This window comes from Cydia fagiglandana, chromosome 13 (assembly GCF_963556715.1).
Source record: "Cydia fagiglandana chromosome 13, ilCydFagi1.1, whole genome shotgun sequence".
Taxonomy (NCBI): Eukaryota; Metazoa; Arthropoda; class Insecta; order Lepidoptera; family Tortricidae; genus Cydia; species Cydia fagiglandana.
The window spans coordinates 6,217,736-6,238,011 of record NC_085944.1 but is presented as its reverse complement, the minus strand read 5'-3'; the positions used below and the strand labels follow the sequence as shown (position 1 = coordinate 6,238,011).

At 37.9% G+C, this 20,276-nt stretch overlaps 1 protein-coding gene and 1 long non-coding RNA gene across 2 annotated transcripts in view; one reads left to right on the top strand and one right to left on the bottom strand.

The window, feature by feature from the left end:
- The window catches only part of LOC134670118 (serine/threonine-protein kinase S6KL), a 93,038-nt gene that overhangs the window by 51,942 nt on the left and 20,820 nt on the right, over nucleotides 1-20,276 (top strand). The gene's annotated exons all lie outside the window — the stretch shown is intronic.
- LOC134670121 (uncharacterized) overlaps nucleotides 14,941-20,276 on the bottom strand; it is a 385,516-nt gene continuing 380,180 nt past the window's right edge. The window contains exon 3 of the long non-coding RNA XR_010099017.1: nucleotides 14,941-15,019. This is a non-coding gene — a long non-coding RNA (uncharacterized LOC134670121). The remainder of the gene's footprint in view (nucleotides 15,020-20,276) is intronic.

Below are 20,276 nucleotides of genomic sequence, written 5' to 3'. Positions count from 1 at the left end.
GATCCGTTCAGTAGTTTTTGAGTTTATCGCGAACAAGCATACAAACAGACAGACGCGGCGAGGGACTTTGTTTATAAGGTGTAGTGATTTAGCAATCGGGAACAAAATCAGATGAGCATTTCTATTATTTTTTGCCATTTTATATATTGTGATTGTGACCTTTTTTGCCACACTTGCACGCGTATTCGGGAAACGAGATAATCACAAGATCTAGAGACGATATAGAGATCAACTAGATTTACATTAGATATCGACTGGATGTGACTTGGATATCTAAGTCATAACTTGTCGAAATCGTTCAAGAGGACCTCCAGAATCGCGGAAACGTAAAATTTGACATATCTATCTTACAAATATCTTTAAATTATCCATATCGTAACTTGTTGAGGTCTAGTAGAGATCTAATTCATTTCCCGAATCGAGCCGTTGTTATTTCTAGTCAGGGTCGCGAGCCCTTTTGATCCTTACATTTTTCAAACTTTCCTTTTTGTTACCGCCATACAAAGTGTATGGTAATGGTAACACAATAGGAAAAAAACTAGGATTTTTTTTATCCCATTAGGATCGAAAGAGCTCGTGATTCTAAGTAGATATAACACAAAAGTGGCAAAAAGGTCATAATATATAAAAATGGCAAAAAATAAAAGAAACGCTCAGATGTCTACGCCATACTTGAAGTAAAACTTGGCAAGCGAGTTAGCGTAGACGGTATCGTCTTGGGTCGTCCCATTAGTTTTTCGTCAAGTTCTTAAATTTGTCCTATTCTACTTTCGTCACTCATTCTACATTGAAAGCCACCGACGATTGTAACGAATGTAGAATGAGTGACGAAAGCAGAATAGGGCTAATTTAAGAACTTGACGAAAAACGAATGGGACGATCCAAGACGATACCGCGTAGACGCACTACGTCTACTCTATAAAGCGAGTCGCTGAAAGATGTGCTAGCAATAGAGGTGTGCCTATGTTGGACCTGTGAGTCCAAATGATAATAAAACAAGATAACGGGAAATATCCCAGGAAATATATTTAGTAACTGTATATGAAACATTAAATGTTAATTCCGATGTAAATGTCTGTAATAAAAATATGATTATTATCGTAAATAGCAGTACAGTTAACATTTATAGATATTTCTAAAGAGGTCATACGGGTGTTTAAGTATTTTAAATAGGAGGACATTATTATAATCAACTTCCTCTAAGTACTGTTACTATCCTGAATAGATTATTTCAATTAAGGATGATGGCATATGTTGAATTTAGTACTTTACATATTCATCTCAATTACGTAGACCTTGCGCAAACCTTTAAAATATAAAAAATTAAAAGTGAACCGTTTACGATTTAAGAGGGGGCTAATGCAAAATTGCAGTTATTGAAGTGAAAACTTCTTTAGCGGCGCTGCCGGCCTAGCCAAGCTTACAATCGCTATCGCTTCGACATCGAAAAGCATTATGTCTCTCTATCACTCTTCCTTATTAGCGCGACAGTGACAGTTGCGTTTCGATCGCTACGGAGCGTAAGCGATTGGCATCTTGGCTACGCGGCCTGAGCACTTTTTGAGGTGGGGAAAAAATGATAAACTCGGACAGCGTAACGCGTAACGCGCTGACGTCATGTGTGACGGACAATGTTATTCACCAAGGAACTTTGGTCATTAACGTATCATAATCAGGTCAATTATTTAAAACTGGACTTTTATATTAAACAATAAAGCTCAATCTTGTACGGGCTGAAATACGAGGATCTCGCAGTTACATTCTAACTTTATATCACTCCAATATAATTCAATAAAGCTACATCTTGATGAAATCGCTTATAAAAGTGCACTCTAGTAGGTACTGGTGAATAAAACTCAAAATATCATGACCAAATATATTTAGATGCGAGGTCTGCAAGGTAACTTTACAATTTCTATTGGAATTTTAAACAATTAACGCTACAAATTTAAGCTCACTGGCCAGCAATTTCGGAATTAAAGTTTTTCAATAGAAAGGAAGATGGGTCAATTATAGTGCTGCAGACATTTTGGATTAGTCATTGAGTTTTCACTTCTGTCGGCACTGCCGGAGTGCAACCCGTTGCTTTTTAGGGTTCCGTACCCAAAGGGTAAAACGGGACCCTATTACTAAGACTTCGCTGTCCGTCCGTCTGTCCGTCCGTCCGTCCGTCTGTCCGTCCGTCCGTCTGTCACCAGGCTGTATCTCATGAACCGTGATAGCTAGACAGTTGAAATTTTCACAGATGATGTATTTCTGTTGTCGCTATAACAACAAATACTAAAAACAGAATAAAATAAAGGTTTAAATGGGGCTCCCATACAACAAACGTGATTTTTGACCAAAGTTAAGCAACGTCGGGAGTGGTCAGTACTTGGATGGGTGACCGTTTTTTTTTGCTTTTTTTTTGTTTTTTTTTTGCCTTATGCTACGGAACCCTTCGTGCGCGAGTCCGACTCGCACTTGCCCGGTTTTTATTTTGAATTTTTACACATTTTAATCAACTTCCATTTTCGCGGTTATAGCGCATAATCACACGCGAACTTTATGAGGTATTGCCACGTAATTAAATCTCGATAGGGTCAACAACCTACGTTTTTATCAATAAGTACTAATTAAGTACTTACGCAAACATATAATAAATATAATCGGCATTGCAAATCTGCAAGACTGTCAGCGTGCAACATGCGCATTACAAATGTTATTAGTATAATTTTCGTATTTGTTAATTTTACAATATTGCACTCGGCAATAAAATTTAATTGCACCCTTTAAGGTGACTGTTGTTAATGTCATAATAATCTTGATTGAATGTGATGGAGACATTGACGTTTTGCTTAATTTACTGACTTCAAGACACCGCGAGCATCTAAGTTCGCAAATTGCGGGCATCTTTCTCTGTCACTCTAATTACGCTTGCATTGGAATAAAAAAGAAAGATCCCCGCAATTTGCGAATTTCGGTTTTCGTGGTAGCCTCCCTGGATCCCGATCCCGAGGGATTTTTAATATACTGTCAAACTAGCCTACTTTGCGTCCAGGCCAGCGACCCTGTCTATCTTTTTCCAATAACACATTTTTTTAACAATTCTTATACAGGGTCATTTTTGGACCATTAGCCATATTGTGTGAGGTGATTAGGTAGGCCATCCTGAACAACTTTTTCTGTGGGACCAACTCCCAAATCACAAAAATTTTTTTGGCCGTTGCATACATTTTGGTCGAGTGGATGTCGACGTTTTCTATGGGAAGGCCAAATTTTTTTTGGGAGTTCGGGGTTGGTCCCGTAGGTAAATTTGTTCAGTATGACCTACCTAATCACCTCGCACAATATGGCTAACGTTCCAAAAATACAGGGTCATTTGTCACATCATGTAGCCAAATGTATGAGTTATTGTAACACTATTATTTTTAGTGAAAAATAAGTTATATTTTTACAACTCTACATAACACATTGTGTTTAACTTAACTCGGGAATTTAAACATATAAAGCATTTCATGTAAACTCATACGATTTACGTTTAATGCGTAAAACCAGCAACAGCATGCTAATAAAATTCATTCAAGATTAAAGAACCGTGAACTCCTAAACAAAGCGAGCTATGTAGACTAATACGTATACGTATTAGTATACCTATACATGCCCGTGACCTTAACTCAACACACATACCGAATTGTTATGGTGAAAGTCACAATATTTTGAAATCATCGCTGGCGGACAGTTCAATAAATAGTGATGTACTTGAAGCCTCATACACATAGTTGTATAATAACCAATCGGTACTATAAAATGCCTTATGGCCCACATAAAGCAAAGGAATATTAGGAATAGGAATATTTTTTTACAAACGTTTCATCCATCCAGTACCATGCAAATCTAACTTAAATCGAAGTTCATTTTATGCATCATAATAGCTTTGACGTTCATAAGCGCATTTACTGTACATAATATGCCTACTTGAATAATATTTAAACTATCTTTATGGACTTAATCTTCATCAAAACGCTTACTCAGCTTACTAAAAAAAATTAAGATAAAGAATATTATTAACAACACGCCTTTTCCGACTTTATCCGCGTAGAAGTCATTTAAAGTTTTCAACCACATTTTCACATGGTGAATTTCTAAAATCCTTCTAAGTAAGTATGTACCAAATTTCAAGGGCCTTAAACGGTTCAGCCTGTGGGTTACATGTCAGTATCTAAGTAACGGATATACAATATAGTGCATTCATAGCTAAAAATAGTAGTAGCAGTTGCTATATTTTATAGTTTGTTATCAAATGTTTGTTTGTTTTTATGTTTTGACACGTGAAGTATTGCCGACGGCTCCTTAGGGCCCCCCCACATCTGGCGTCTTTCGAGCGTCGGCGTGTGTCGGCGTCGGTCCAGCGCTATGAAAAATGACGTCGCTGCGCAGTTGCGTCGATGCTGCTCTGACGTTGCGTCGACGTCGGCCATAGAATTTTAGACGCCGACACTCGAAAGACGCCAGATGTGGGGGGGCCTTAGTGGCGAAGAAGGGAATTAGCTAGACATAAATAGTTCCATGTATATAAGCAGTGACCATAAGACCAAAATATTAAAAGACTCACTTCCTTACCTATTTAATAATATACTTCCTGTCTAGGTCGTGCACATGCTTTTGTTGTCGTGTAGGTAACTACTTTAACTCATTTAGACGGGTCTAATCACCACGTATTTAATGAGCTAATTAAGTTTGCCAGACGTTTACTTCGGACGCACTCATTTGTTTTAAAATTTATCTTTATTCATATGTTATCTTTATAGAATAGGCATTTGTTATAAATATGTAAAAAGGTGTTCACACAAACAGTGGTGGATTTGCAGTCTTTGCCGCCCTAGGCCCCAGGCTCTGCGGCCGCCCCTTTCAAGGCACCCGTAATATTTACATTTTGATTTATTTCTTGTTACCATGAGCGAATTTTTTGTCACAATTTGCCGCCCCTAAATATCTTGCCGCCTAGGTCATAGGCCCGGGCCTACTGTGCCTTAGGGCAAATCTGCCACTGCACACAAACGACAAAATTACTGGCTTTGATGTGAGCGTAGGTGCTTCGGTGGGGCACGCTATCCTCAAAATATCTGGAAGTTGAATACAACGTTTATATCCGTATATACTTTATCTGTTTATTATATTAATTTACTACGTATTTACGGAAAACTTGCCTTTAGGTAGAACATATTTTATAACAGGTTTACTAAATATCACAGTTTTCCTGTATCGTCCCTCATAGAACCACATTGTTATATCTTGGCAAATTTAATATATAGCCAGGTACTTCGTTCTTTAAATTTATAATATAAATATTCTTTGTTACAAATATTGCTTCACTTTTCCTTAACGCAAAAGGAATTTAGAGAATAGTTGATCTGGTTTGACATTGGTATACGTGTATTGTAACGTTTTTATTTATTTGTGTATGCAACTAATACATGCAAAAGTTTTTAAGGTAAAGTTCAGATTATTCGAGTAATTCAAAAACGCCCATAATTCCATCATATCATTCATATCATAGTTAACAAATCGTCTGATGTTCGGAAATAATGCGAAATTACCCGAATACATCTTTTGATGCGGTTCACAACGTTGTTGATTTAGGGGATTGGTTTTTTTTTGAGAAAAGTTACCCGATAATTAATATTAAACCCTATATCACTACACCTTATAAATCAAAATCCCCCGCCGTGCCTGTCTATATGTATGTTCGCGATACTCAAAAACGACTGAACGGAATTTCATGCGATTTTCACCTATCGATACAGTGATTCCTGAGGAAGGTTTCACATGTTAGTTACTATGAGAAACCTATACCTAATAACTTAATAAGGCCTTAAAATACCTATTAATTTAATAAGGCCTTAAGTTCATTCCAGACAAACAAAGATGACCATCGTTTTTATTTGGCAGTTTTTCAATCAGCACCTTGGTGACATCCGACTTTAAAAAATAACTTCACGGGTTGTGATGGTCAGGTGTTTTAGCGGTTGAAGTGTCAAAGCGTGGAGGTCGTTTTGATTTTATGTTCTTTTCCACCATTTTTCAATATCTTAAGCTTTTCCATGGGTTCTTCGAGAAAAAATTGTACCTGCAGGTTCTTTAACGCCCGGCAAGGCTCATGGGACATCCATTATGGTGCTGGTTTCTGTATAATTATTTCTGTTATTTATTCACGATGATTTATGTTATTAACGAGTATCACAACATGACATACCGCAATAAATACTACTGGACAATCTTACACAAATCGACATAGGTCCTAATACATACTAGGAGTATTAGGACAGTAAGATCCATAAAGTTTGAGTTACAATATATATATAATAGATAGAAAACTTAGATTAGATATAATATAAACACATAAATACGGATTCGAAACCAGAACTTTCAGCTTTGTGGGCACTGCAGGGTAGGGTCACTATCGACTATCGAGGCAGGCTAGGAGACCCTTAAATGAAGGGCAGCAAAACTTCCTTTATAACTAGGAAGGAGTTGGCACTTCTTGGCTCCTGGAGCTAGGGGTAGGTAGGTTTAGGTCATAGGTATATTAGGTAGGTACAATAGGTACATACTTTATTTAAAGACATGTGCAAAGTTGATTGCTAGGTATATGTATAGGTATGATCTAATCCGATGATTTGTTTTGATGATACAATTGGGACACTAATTGGTGAGAATCCATGGAAGAGAATTTTCATTTCCATGCAATTTTACCTCATTCTTCATCATTCTGATTACTTCACATTCAGAATAATAGGCAAAGTAAAAATTCAGTCAGGAGTGTATTGATGGAAATCTACTCGTTAACACTACCTACCGACTATACAAGCTACGGAGGCTGTTTAAAAAAAAAAAAGTATATTTATAGCTTTATTCTGTAAAAAAATAGTATTTGTATCCCCTTCAGCATATAATATACAGCAAGTCAATGTAATCGTGTATTTCCGGACAGTTAAAAAAAGTTCAAGAGCGTCCACTTGAACTTTTTTTTATCCTAAACGGGCATGCGTACGTAAAACATTATAGAACACCTACGCAAAACATCAAATCGAACTCAATAACATTTCAAATTGGGTACCAGTGTGATACTACAGTCAGGGAACCTCTTTAACACGTAGGTATAAGGGGTCATCCATTAATTACATCACACGAAATTTTAGGTTTTTTGACCCTTTCACGAGGGGGCTCATTGTCACACTTGGTCACATTTGGCCTCATTTTTTCAACGAAATCGGCAAATCGAATTATGTAAGTTGTACCTATTATTAATATTTTATCTAAATATTTTAGAAAATAAACTATTAGTAATTTTCTAACCCAAAACTGATTAGGAAAGAAAATTAAACGAATAAAAAATATATTATCGTTCCAAAAACTTTTTATTTAACTGTACAGCGAATTAAATAAATAAAAATAAGTTAAAGTGACGTCACAAAGTTTGTAACTCCCCCCTCCCTCTTGTCGCAACATGTCACATTATCTTGACCTCCCCCCCTAAACGTGTGATGTAATTAATGGATGGCCCCTAACGAGGGAAGCTCCCGTATTTATGTACATACCGTGTGTGGCCTGTAACATGAGCAAAAAATTAAACTGTAGGCTGTACTGCTCAACATACTGATCAACATTTGTTCGGCGACTAATACACTTTAAAGTTTATTCTAAGACGCAATGTATTGCGAATTTTGTTATGTTTAAGGCGTGACAGGTAACGTCAATCACAATGATAATGGCGTAGCGATGGCGTCCATTGAAAATAATATTTCTTTTGTATGAAAAATAGGGAGTCTAAATACTTCATAATTTTTAAAAGGTGTTGAATAAAAGTGTCACCGTTTGAGGAGTACAATCTATGTTTTAATTATTTGCTCGTGTTACAGGCCACACCCGGTATATCAATCGTAATGTCATAAATCTCATATTCAGCACGAAGGCTTCCTGTAGATATTGAACGTTATTTCTTATTTCCCAATATTGAGCGCCACCCGGATGCTGTTAGGTCATACTTAACACTTTAGTGTCTCGTGAAATAACCAGACAGATAATTTTGTAATTAAAAATAAGACAATGAACCGTTTCCGCCACCTAATTGTAAAAACTGCAAGATCACTTGCTGATCGTGTTAGTATGACGCAGTTTTCGTTGGAATCGTATTTTTTCGTCCTTAAGTGCCGTCGAAGTCACAATTTCCTGGAGTTCCTGCAATGATGGTAATCTGTTTTCGTTGTTTACTCCAAACTGACGCTGCTTCACTTTACGTCATGCAAAATGGACGCCGACCGTCACATGTTATATTTACGGCTTACACGCGTATCTTTTCAGCTATTTGCTAATTACCTATATCGTCAATGTGCGACTTTATTGTTTTTCTATTAGAGCTCAACTTGTCACGTTAGCTAACCATTGCCAATGTCAAGTTTTATACTTGTGTGCATCCTTTTTAGAATGTCTGCCACCAATTATTATTGATTAGAGACGTAAATTGCTTCGAAGATGTCGAGTTCTCTTAGCACGTTCGTTTGCACTAATCACGGTATTAAATCACTACACACCTTATAAAACGAAGTCCCCCGTGTTTGTCTGTTTGTGTGTTTGTATGTTCGCGATAAACTCAAAAACTACTGAACGGATTTTCGTGCGGTTTTCACCTATCAATAGAGTGTTTCTTGGGGAAGGATTTGCTAACCCGTGCGAAACCGGGGCGGGTCGCTGGTTATTACTAAAAACAAACTTAATTTAAACTTTTAAATGGATTTTCAGCCACTACATTGCAGATTAGATAACAAAGCAGATATTAAAGTATCGCAAGCAAAAATAATAGGTAGTTAGGGCAAGTTAAGTGTTGTTAAGGTATGTTGGGATAAGTTACAACAAAATTGAAAATAGAAAACCTATTAAATAAACAACCTGCCAAAAAGATTTTATTCCAACATGCCTTACGTACCTATAGGTAACTGAGTTCGAAGTTATGCATGTATAAGTCTCTGATTTATTTTAGATGGAAAAACGGTTGCACCATCGAAACTCAGAAGCTTACCTTACCGGCCTCGGGTTGAATATATTTATCGTTCAACAAAACAAATTGTCCCAGTGTGAGTAGTCGTGCCGGATTCTGTGTTTCAACTGATATCATGTGCCAAGAAACAGGCGTTACGAGCTGATTTAGCGACAACACTCATTTATTTTTACGAAATCTAGAAACTACAACTGATTCTTTTCAATATTTCAGTACCTATATTGTGATTGTTGAGTTTACCTATGTCTATGAAGATTAATTATTTGGATGGCGACTGCACTGCGACGTTGCTTTTTCAGCATCAGATACCGTATAGTTTCGTGTACTTTTCCATTTTAATCCCCTTGGCAACGTAGCTATGGACCGATTTCGAAGCGGTTTTTTACGTGAAAGCGAGTTCCCTTGCGGTGATTCTTAGTTAGATGCTGATAAGCAATAATGAGTTAACCTACACTAATGTAATAATAAGATGTCAACTCAAAAAATGACGCTTTAATTTTATATTTTATTGCAAAATTAATGTGGGGGTGTCCAAAAAAACTGGTTACTACAGATAGGTATGAGTTCGAAACTCGCTGCCCTTTTTCTAGACGCATACTAAACCTTATTGGTCATCTCATGATGAGTCATGAGTAACGTCTGCACAGTAAGATTATAAAGGCATTTTTGTACGTGCAAGACGTGAGGGTTTTGTAATTATTTACACGTAGGTACGTGTAGATAGTTTAGTTCATAAAATATTTAATACCTATGTTATAGTCATATTTATTGATTGAAGTCATTCATTCATTAGACATGCCTTAAAATCTTAACGAGTCAACTCGTCTTCGTCACTCGAAAATTGGTGGAAAACGGCGAAATACTAATCTTTTAAATACGAGCTATAGAAATCTGGAATCGAGTGGTATTGACCACTCGTTTTCAATTCTAGTTTTAGTAATTAAAGTAGAATTTAAATGCCTAGTAGTGGAGATATTAAGGCCTGTGCACACCGGCTGCGTGTGCGTGACGTGCACGTGCGGTGTTGTAGTATACAGATCCTTATGAGAGACGGCACACCGCTTGCGTGACGTGGGCGTGTGCGGCTCCAACATTTTAGCACACGCACACGTGCACGTCACGCACACGCAAGCCGGTGTACACAGGCCTTTATTGCACGAAATGCATGGAATCGAGCGGTCGAAATTCAAAAATCGGACCTCTGATGACATCAATGGTTCGAATTCGAATTTACGAATCGGCCTCCAGGACCGCACTCGAGAAACTGGTTTATTGGAAAACATTTCGATTTGAATACTATCGACTTTTATGGCCCGTTTAATTTAGAGATATGCTCTGCGTTACATTGACTCTAAAAAAGCGTATTAAGGATGACTCACGCTAGACCGGACCGGGTCGGGCCAGGCGTCCGACATGTCATTTTCTATGACGGCTCATCGGTGATCACGTGGTGAATTCCATAGAAAATGAAGCGCGTCAGAGCCCGGAAGCTCCGACCCGGCCCGGCCCGATCTAACGTGAGTCATCCTTTATGTAGTTATATACTTTTATTTATTACGGTAAACTTTTGATTTATTTGTATGTACCTACCTATATCAATTAACGTTGCTTTTTTGAGTTCTATACACGCGACAAATGTTACAAAAAATCTTTTTTATATTCTACATCGTCTTGCCTTCTAGTGTAAAAGAGGGCATAGTCTAGGGACTATAGTATAATTAGTCTGGATAGGGTAGGGTATCCAAATGATTTTTATATTGTTTTCCTCACTACTCACACTAAAAATACTATGAAATTTCGTACATAAGTTCCAAATAATCCGTAATAAGAAAAGGTTATGAACCCCATATAACCTCAACTTTGAAAGTCGAACGCATCACTGCATCAGACGCCAATTTTTATTAACCTAATTATCTTCCCACGTAAATCAATATAACCTTAATAAGGAAGGTAGTTTGGATTAAGTACGTAGTTGACGTTCACTGGCGTCCAATTAGAGTTAAAGCTAACGATAAGCCAAGGCTTAAAATTTGGACAATAACCCGGTTAGTGTAAATCAATCTAGGTGTTGAACTGTCATTATTTTACCGCATAGCCGTCGCTGAGCAAGGGCCGCATTTGGTGTTAGGTTAATATTAGTTAATATTAAATAAAATAAAATCATTTAGTACAGACCTTGGTCCATACACTTATACTAAAAAACTAACTAACTACAAACTATGAAATGAAATATATTTTTGGCAGGAACCAGGCACATACATCAGTAATAACTACATAAACATTACACATGTGTATGTAAATAGCTACCACTGAGTGTACCCCGGCCCAGTGCGCAAGAAGCTGACTATCCATCCTGTCCGTCTGTCAATAAATGTGTAATAAGAAAATGTATGAAATGTAAAGTAAATTAATTAGACGATTGAAACTCAAAGATCACATTCATTTATATGATGAAAAATAATTTCAAGAATGTATGCACATTATGATTTGCGGCAATACAATTTATATCGTGGTAACAACTGATATATTTTTGTGTACAGAAAATAGGATTTCTGAAAACCAGTCAAGTCAGTTTCTTTTTCGAACTGTCAAAACGATTTTATTACTATGGAATTTATATGAAACACTAGCATGTGACGTCACAATCTAATTCCCCTTTATAGTTTTATACTGGTTTTAAAATAGAAATTGTGTCTAAAAATAACTGCTCTCTACTTTTCTCTATAAATCTTCTGGTGCTTTATTTCATGCATCATCATTCTCTTGCCCTTGTCCCATTCACTTGGGGTCGGCGCAGCATGTCTTTCTCTTCCACACCTCTCTGTCGCCCGTCATTTCATCATTCACTTGCATTCGTTTCATATCATCTCTCACACAGTCCATCCACCTTTTCCTCGGTTTTCCTTTCCTCGTACTTCCCTCCACATTCATTCGTAATACCTTTCTCGTCACATGACTTTCATCCCTCCGCATCACATGCCCGTACCACTTATTTCATGCATGGTGTAAAATATTTTTTTTAAATACAGTCAAATACCCTATACTTATAAATTTTAAAGTTCGCCCCTGTAGCTGTAAACTCTAAGAATTAAGCGCTCTAAGTACAGAGGCGACATTAAGTCGGAAAGTAATTATTTACCGCGTTCCGGTTTGTCGGTTAACAGTTTACTCGGGAACCGTTATATAACGTATGACTTAACATTTTGTGGTAGTCGGTCAGTTAAGAAAATATAATTGAGACTGACATAAAAGGATCGAGATTCTTCTGATATAGGTAATGTTTTGGTCAAGCAAGTAGCTACAACATTATCAATCACTGTGATTCGCACGAGACTCGTTAATAAGCTCACCCTTTAACCATTTTGCGAAAGAGAGCAGAATAAAATTAAAATATAATCCCATAATATAATGTGTTTAGGGTCCCATCTTTACCAATTTTAGTCACTTGTTTTTCTCCTTTTATGAGGGTTTTTACGTGGCTATTTTTGATGCTGTACCAACTGCTTAAATAAAGGTACAATTATTAAACAATAAAATATTACCAAACAAAAAAATAATACCAACTGTGTTTATTTTAAAAATAATATAAACATTTAAATTGGATGTAGGTCCAATTATTTGTATGTCCTAGACTTTTGTATTCCACGAAACAAAGTGAAGTTTTAAAAATAAACAGGTAATTATTTAATGATGCCAATGTTAACTAATTGTTTTACGGAACGGCCATTTTGTGCTTCACGTAAGCTCATTACCTATCAAGATTATTATTTTAGAACGACTTTAGCAAGGCCGCGTATTCCAAGTGCTTCACGGGCTTGAGCGAGTCGTTTTCATTGATAAACTAACTAGTATTAGGATACTGTGAAATCAAGATCTGTAATAAATATGCGTTATCGCAAAACTTAGTTTTAAATGAACACTCAACTTTCTGAAGTTATCATTAAGACTGGACTAAGGTTTTTAGACTCTATTAGTAATTTTGTCGAAACTTGAACTAAGTTAGAACCGTTACGAGTCTGTTCAAACTCGAGTTTTATCTAGATAAAACTCAAAATGTTTGCTATGCAACGAATATCAAGACGCGTAGCGTTTATACAGGGTGGCTAAAAAATAAGTGCATTGTCGTTGCCAGGGAGGATTTGGGATTATACTGAGCAACTTTTACTATGGGACAAACACCGAAATCGCGAAAAAAATGTTACTCTCCCATAGAAAATTGACCAGCCAAAATGTATAAAGCAGCCAAATTTTTTGTTGCATTATCGGAGTTGGTCCCATAGTAAAAGTTGCTCAGTATAATCTCAAAACCTCCCTGACAACGGGAATGTAGTTATTTTTTAGCCACCCTGTATATCATTGCGTAAATAAACAAAGTATTAGAATAGATAGATCAAAAAGAAAAATTGTATGTATTTTTTTTGTGTAAAAATTTTTTTGACAATAAAGGAAATGGTAATAATAAATATAATAAGGAGATACAAATATAATAATACAACATAATTTTTAAGAAAAAAAAACCGACTTCTTTGGGGGCCGGTGAAAGATTATTGTAGATAGTACACTATGTAGAAACGGAGGTAACCCCACCCACTTTTCTACTAGCATTTCGCTTCTGTAATGGCTCCTCTACAGGATGGGCCAACGCCGGCCACTCCAAGGAACGCAGCCTTGCGGTAGAATGAGATAGAAATATTACTTGCTCCCTCTAACGCATAAATGCGTCCCTTGGAGTGGCCGGCGTTGGCCCATCGTGTAGAGGAGCCATAAGGGTCGTAGTTCTAGCCTAACCTAACCCACTTCTCAGATAGCAGTTCGGTTCTGTGAGGATCGCAGTTCGAACCTAATCAAACCCACTTTTCAAGTAGCATTCCGTTTCTGTAAGGCTCGCAGTTTCAACCTAACCTAACCCTTGTTCGGTTCTGTGAGGATCGCAGTTCAAACCTAACCTAACCCACTTAATGGCGCATGCGGTGCGGTGTACGGGGGTTTAAGCGGGAGGGGTTAGTAAGATTGGCATCATCATACTTTATACCTACATTTTATGGTAGGTAATCATAGTGGTTTATTTAGTTAAGGTATCATAGTGGTTTTCCGGGCCAAGGTCCGGGTCCGAGTCCGAGTCCGAGTCCGGGTCCGAGTCCGGGTCCGAGCCCGGGTCCGAGTCCAGGTCCGAGTCCGGGTCCGAGTCCGGGTCCGAGTCCGGGTCCGAGTCTGGGTCCGAGTCCGGGTCCGAGGCCGGGTCTGTGTCCGTGTCCGGATCCCAGACCGGATCCGAGTCCGGTTCCGAGTCAGGATCCGACTCCGGGTCCGAGTCCGGGTCCGAATCTGGATCCGTGTCCAGGTCCGGGTCCGGGTATGAGTCCGAGTCCGGGTCCCAGTCCAAGTCAAAATCGAAATTTATCACCAGACGTGTACCATGCGTCGATGAAGAGTTCTGTTCTGGTCACCATCAGCAGTTCCACTTCATCAAATGCGTCAGTTTTTAATGTAAATGCTTGATTTTATGATGAAAATACAGAAAATTCTATACGTATGCCTTTAAGATTTGAGGAGTTCCCTCGATTCCTTATGGATCCCATCATCAGAACTCGAGCTTGACAAAAGTGTGGCTTAAAAACTTAACTTGCTTAACGAACATAACGAAGAGGAAAAATCGCCAAACGTGAACTATGCGTCGTTGAAGAGTTCTGTTCTGATCATCATCAGCAATTCCACTTCATCAAATGCGACAGTTTTTAATGAAAATGCTTGATTTTCTGATGTAAATACAAAAATCTCAATACGCATGCCTTTAATATTTGAAAAGTTCCCTTGATTCCTCATGGATCCCATCATCAGAACTCGAGCTTGACAAAAATGTGGCTTAAAAACTTAACTTGCTTAACAAACATAACGAAGAGGACAAATCGCCAACCGTGAACTATGCGTCGTTGAAGAGTTCCGTTCTGATCATCATCAGCAGTTCCACTTCATCAAATGTCACTTTTTTGGATGTATATGCTTGATTCGTTGATAAAAAACCAAAAATCACTATGTGTATGTCTTTAAGATTTGAGGAGTTCCCTCGATTCCTCATGGATCCCATCATCAGAACTGGGTTTTGACAAAAACGGGACCAATCTGTATGCATATACATTCAATCAAAAAAAGAATTTTCAAAATCGGTCCAGTAATGACGGAGTTATGGAGTAACAAACATAAAAAAAAATAAAAAAAATAAAAAAAAACATACAACCGAATTGATAACCTCCTTCTTTGAGATTTGGAAGTCGGTTAAAAAGAAAAATCGTCTGAGTAGTGCACCAAAAGGATTTCAATGCACTTGACTCATGGCTAAGAAGACTGAAGACTTAACAGTCTTGCAAGCCTGGATTTACTCTTAAGCCTAGAGTTTTTAGGTGCCAACTATAGGACCTACACTGCAAGCCTATTATGGATCGCTTTATCCACATTTATTCACGTGATAAAATAACTGTCACTTTTTAACTTTGCGGGATAGAAAGAGATGGACACCGTTTTATCACGCTGTCCCGTAGACAAATACGACCATCATATCCGTACTGGTATTCGTGCGCGGGCGACTCGCTTACGATTGTAATAATGACCAAGGAGAGGAAGTCTCGGAAGTAATCATTACCGTGGATCTGTCATTATAAAAGCTATTCGTTTAATATGGTACACATGCGCGTCAAGGTAATTTGCTTTGTATTAACGCATGAGCCTCGTACGAATATCTTCTCTTCTTTTGTCCAGCGAATATTTATTTAATGTCGCGATTTTTTTTATCGAAATAATAATAAAATATTGTCTACATACACACGCGTCGGTATATTAATTAAGGAAATCTAGTAAGACTTGAGTGAGATTGTGGTCAAATCAGCTTGTCATTTTTCCATATAATTTTTAATAATTAATATTTATGTACTTAGCGCGTACATTAAACATGAAAAGCTTACTACATATTTTCTTCAGCTTCAGTGGGAAAAATTACCGAGCTACACAAATACATGAAGTAAGAGATATCTAATTTTGCCAAGATTATATGTAGGTATTGGGTCATGGCAACAATACATATAAGATCCATAACCATACTAATCACAATACTTATAATTCATCAAGGCTTCACACGATCACTAATTTATGGCTAACGCAAATGTTACCATAACATAATAAACACCATGGTAAGTTATGGCTAGAATTAACGTCTACGCTATAATCATCAAAGTGGGGTATAATTGAGATAACGTCATTGTGAGTTTAAACAGGTTAATAATAATTTCAAGAAACAACTTAACCATTTTAGATACTCATCTGCCACGAGCAATCGGATAAGCGATATGACATTGTGATTACCTGTTTCAGTTACGCGTAGATACATTTCATTTTTAGGCAATAACAATGGGACCTATTTTTATTTAAAAAAGTTTAATAGTCAGTCACACAAACCCGCCGCCAAAAAATCAATACAAATATTCTACGACTCGCTCTTTATCTTATCTTTGTATAACAATTTTTAGCAACGAAAACTAATAGTACCTGACAGATATGGGTATTTTACGTAAATATTCATGACAGTTATCATGTAATACAGTGTGTTTTCTGTAACAGGAGCAATAAATTAAACTGTATGCTGTACTTCTCAAACTGACCAACATTTGTTCAGCAACTTTTGAAAATAACTCATGGTTTGATTTTGATTACACTTTAAAGTTTATTCTAAGACGCAATGTATTGCAAATTTTGTTATGTTTAAAGCGTGACTCAAGTAACGTTGAACACACTGATGTCAGCGTACATTGAAGGCAATATTTATTTTGTATGAAAAAGAGGAAGTCTAAAGGATTCATAATTTTTAAAAGTTGCTGAACAAATGTTCGTCAGTTTGAGGAGTACAGCCTTTAGTTTAATTTATTGCTCCTGTTACAGGAAGCACCCTGTATAAGCATACCGTATTAAAACAAAAGAGCGTAACTTTGGTTGTATGTCTGCGGCTATTTACCTACATTGTTATCACATAGCTAGCTTGACATAACCTGATATATATATATATATAACTGAGCAGCTGCTGTTAAATGCCGTTGCACTGATGACTGTTGTTATATGCGGAAGTCGATCCCAATATTAATACGAGTCCAGTAAGTGCTCATGGCGAGTTTTGAGTAGGTATATTGAAGATGTCATTCTTCATGTCAATTATTTTTATTAGCATTGGAAATATTTCAACGCGTATCTACCATTCCAAACGCCATGCCTTAGACACTTTTGCATACAGTCTTGTCTAATAATTACGTCTACGACGTCACGTTTTTTCTGCCGTTAATCTTCATTGACAGGAACAATTTATCGACGCAAAAGCATTATAAAATCTAAAGATAACTTATATTACATCCTCCATACTTAAGATACGTTAGGTTCGTTGAAAACTTGGAGTAACGTGGTGCTTAAACACACGCAAACGATGGGGGTGCGATTTCATTCGCTCACTAAATACGCACGAGCCCAAGGCTCTAGCAAACCATTATAAGTTAGCTCTCCGATCACGTATAGATATTACGGACCTCGAGATCATGTTATAGTCTAGTTAATCGTAGAACTCGGCTCCTCTTATCCCGCTTAACAGACGGGATTGCATCTGAGCGAGGTGCATCAGGTAATTTTAACGGGGTAGTAAATATCGCATATTATGGCGCCAAGCGCTGTTAAAGCTATTTATAAACTGGAAATATCTTAATTGCTTGGAAAATTTCTATGAGGCTGCTTTCCTATGTTGAACAAACCTCTGTCATTGTAACCTCTATAATCTATCTTGATCCATCGATTAAGTGCCGGTTTGCACTAAGCCATTGCGTTCTATTTACTTCAAAATGACTCAACATTACCTGGTTCCGGCTTGAAAAAATAGTGATTCGTCTACCAAACAAGTATACCGGGTGTGGCCTATAACATGAGCAAATAATTAAAACATAAATTGTACTCCTCAAACGGTGACACTTTTGTTTAACGACTTAAAAAAAAAGAAGTATTTAGACTCCCTATTTTTCATACAAAATAAATATTATCTTCAATGGACGCCATCGCCACGCCATATCATTGTGATTTAACGTTGCTTGTCACGCCTTAAACATAACAAAATTCGCAATACATTGCGTCTTAGAATAAACTTTAAAGTGTATTAAAAATCTAACCACAAGTTATTTTTAAAAGTTGCTGAACAAATATTGGTCAGTATGAGGAGTACAGCCTACAGTTAAATTTTTTGCTCATATTACAGGCCACACCCGGTATACATCTAATAAAATGGCCGTGTTATTCCCAGTATTATTAATCGGACATTGTTTAGTAGAGAATTACTGTCGTTTTGAAATTAGTGTGTTGTTAATTTTATATCTTCTACACGGTGGTTGTTTACAGATACATCAGACTATTCTGCGCTATTAAGACTGACATGTAAATCATATACCGTAAATGGTGCGCCGGCGGCTGTGATTAGTATTATGATCGGACTCATCAGCGCTGTGATGGCGCCACAAAAGCCCATATTCGAAGAGTTTATAACGATACGAGTTTTTACGCTGAGCTCACAGGGCTGTCCAGAGGGCCTACCGTGGACCACGTTCGACGTGTTGCCTCCTTGTCACACTTACGTACGAATTTACAAATGTGCCAAAGATGCAACACGTCGGTAGGCCCTCAGAACCGCTAATGTCGGGGGCCGTCCGAGGCGGTGATATTATTCATTTTTCTTTTACTTCGAAAATATATCGTTGGCAGACAATTTGCTGAGTCGAAAATTAATTCAATCAAGTTCGTTTATAAAGGGACCCACTGATTACCAGTTCGTCGGACGATATCAACCTGCCAGTTAAACGCAAAATTTGAAAATTTGACAGCTACGAACAACTGACAGGCTAATATCGAACTGGTAATCTGTGGGCCCTTAATTCTCTCCAAACGCATTGCAGCGTATGTAATGTACCTACCTACACGTACGGATATGATGGTCGTTTTTGTCTACGTGACAGCGTGATAAAACGTTATCCTTCACTTTCAATCACGCTCTGTTAAAAGGTGACGGATATTTTGTCACGTGGATAAAGCCATCCATAATAAGGCCGCTGGTGATTTCTCGCGTCGAAGGCAAAATCGTCTGCATTGTAACGTGTCCGAATAAATAAAGTTTTTAAAACAAAAACCGTTTCTAAGTTGAGGTTGAATCCTGGTTATTACAGCTAATCGCCGAGTTAACGTTAACGCAACATAATCGCAGGAAGGTTGTTTCCGCGTCGTTAGCATATTTGTGGCTAACAAGTGCTGCTACCACACAGCGGTATTGTCAGTTTGGAGACAAAGTAAGGGCGGTCACAGACACATCAGGACACGACGGGACTATTAACGCTGATAAATTCAGATCTGATGTCTATGGTTATGGAAATCTTTGAGACGTATTTTAGTCTTAGACCATGTTGTACAGTCGACGTCAAAGATATGTTTACACTTTTGCACCTTAGTCCTTTGTAATAAGGCGACAAATGTAAACATATTTTTGACGTCGACTTTACAAAGAATACTAGCCCTGCAGGCGCAGCACGGTTCCATTTTTATCGCCTATTACTATGCACGTCCCTTTCGCACTTACATACTTGTTAGAAGGTGACAGGCATGGTGACAAGCGATAGAAACGTGATCGTGCTACGGGGGCTGATGCAGTGGATTTCGCATAGTGAAAAACAAATATTTTATTTTATTTTAATAATTTTCACACATGTAGATCAAAATGACTTCGCGCCACTTGCACCATCCCACTAACCTAGTGTTAACCGGTTAAACCGTTAACTCAGTGTCAAATTGTACTGGTAACCATGGTAACTCCAGGTTTAACCGGTTAACCCCGGTTAGTGATTGGTGAAAGTGGCCCCTTCATCATCTCAGCCATAAGACGTCCACTGCTGAACATAGGCCTCCCCCTTGGACCTCCATTCGTACCGGTTGGAAGCGACCCGCATCCAGCGCCTTCCGGCGGCCTTAACAAGGTCGTCCGTCCATCTTGTGGGTGGACGTCCTACGCTGCGCTTGCTAGTCCGTGGTCTCCACTCGAGCACTTTTCGACCCCATCGGCCATATTCTCTACGCGCAATGTGGCCTGCCCATTGCCACTTCAGCTTGCTAATCCGGTGGGCTATGTCGGTGACTTTAGTTCGTCTACGGATCTCCTTATTTCTGATTCGATCACGCAGAGAAA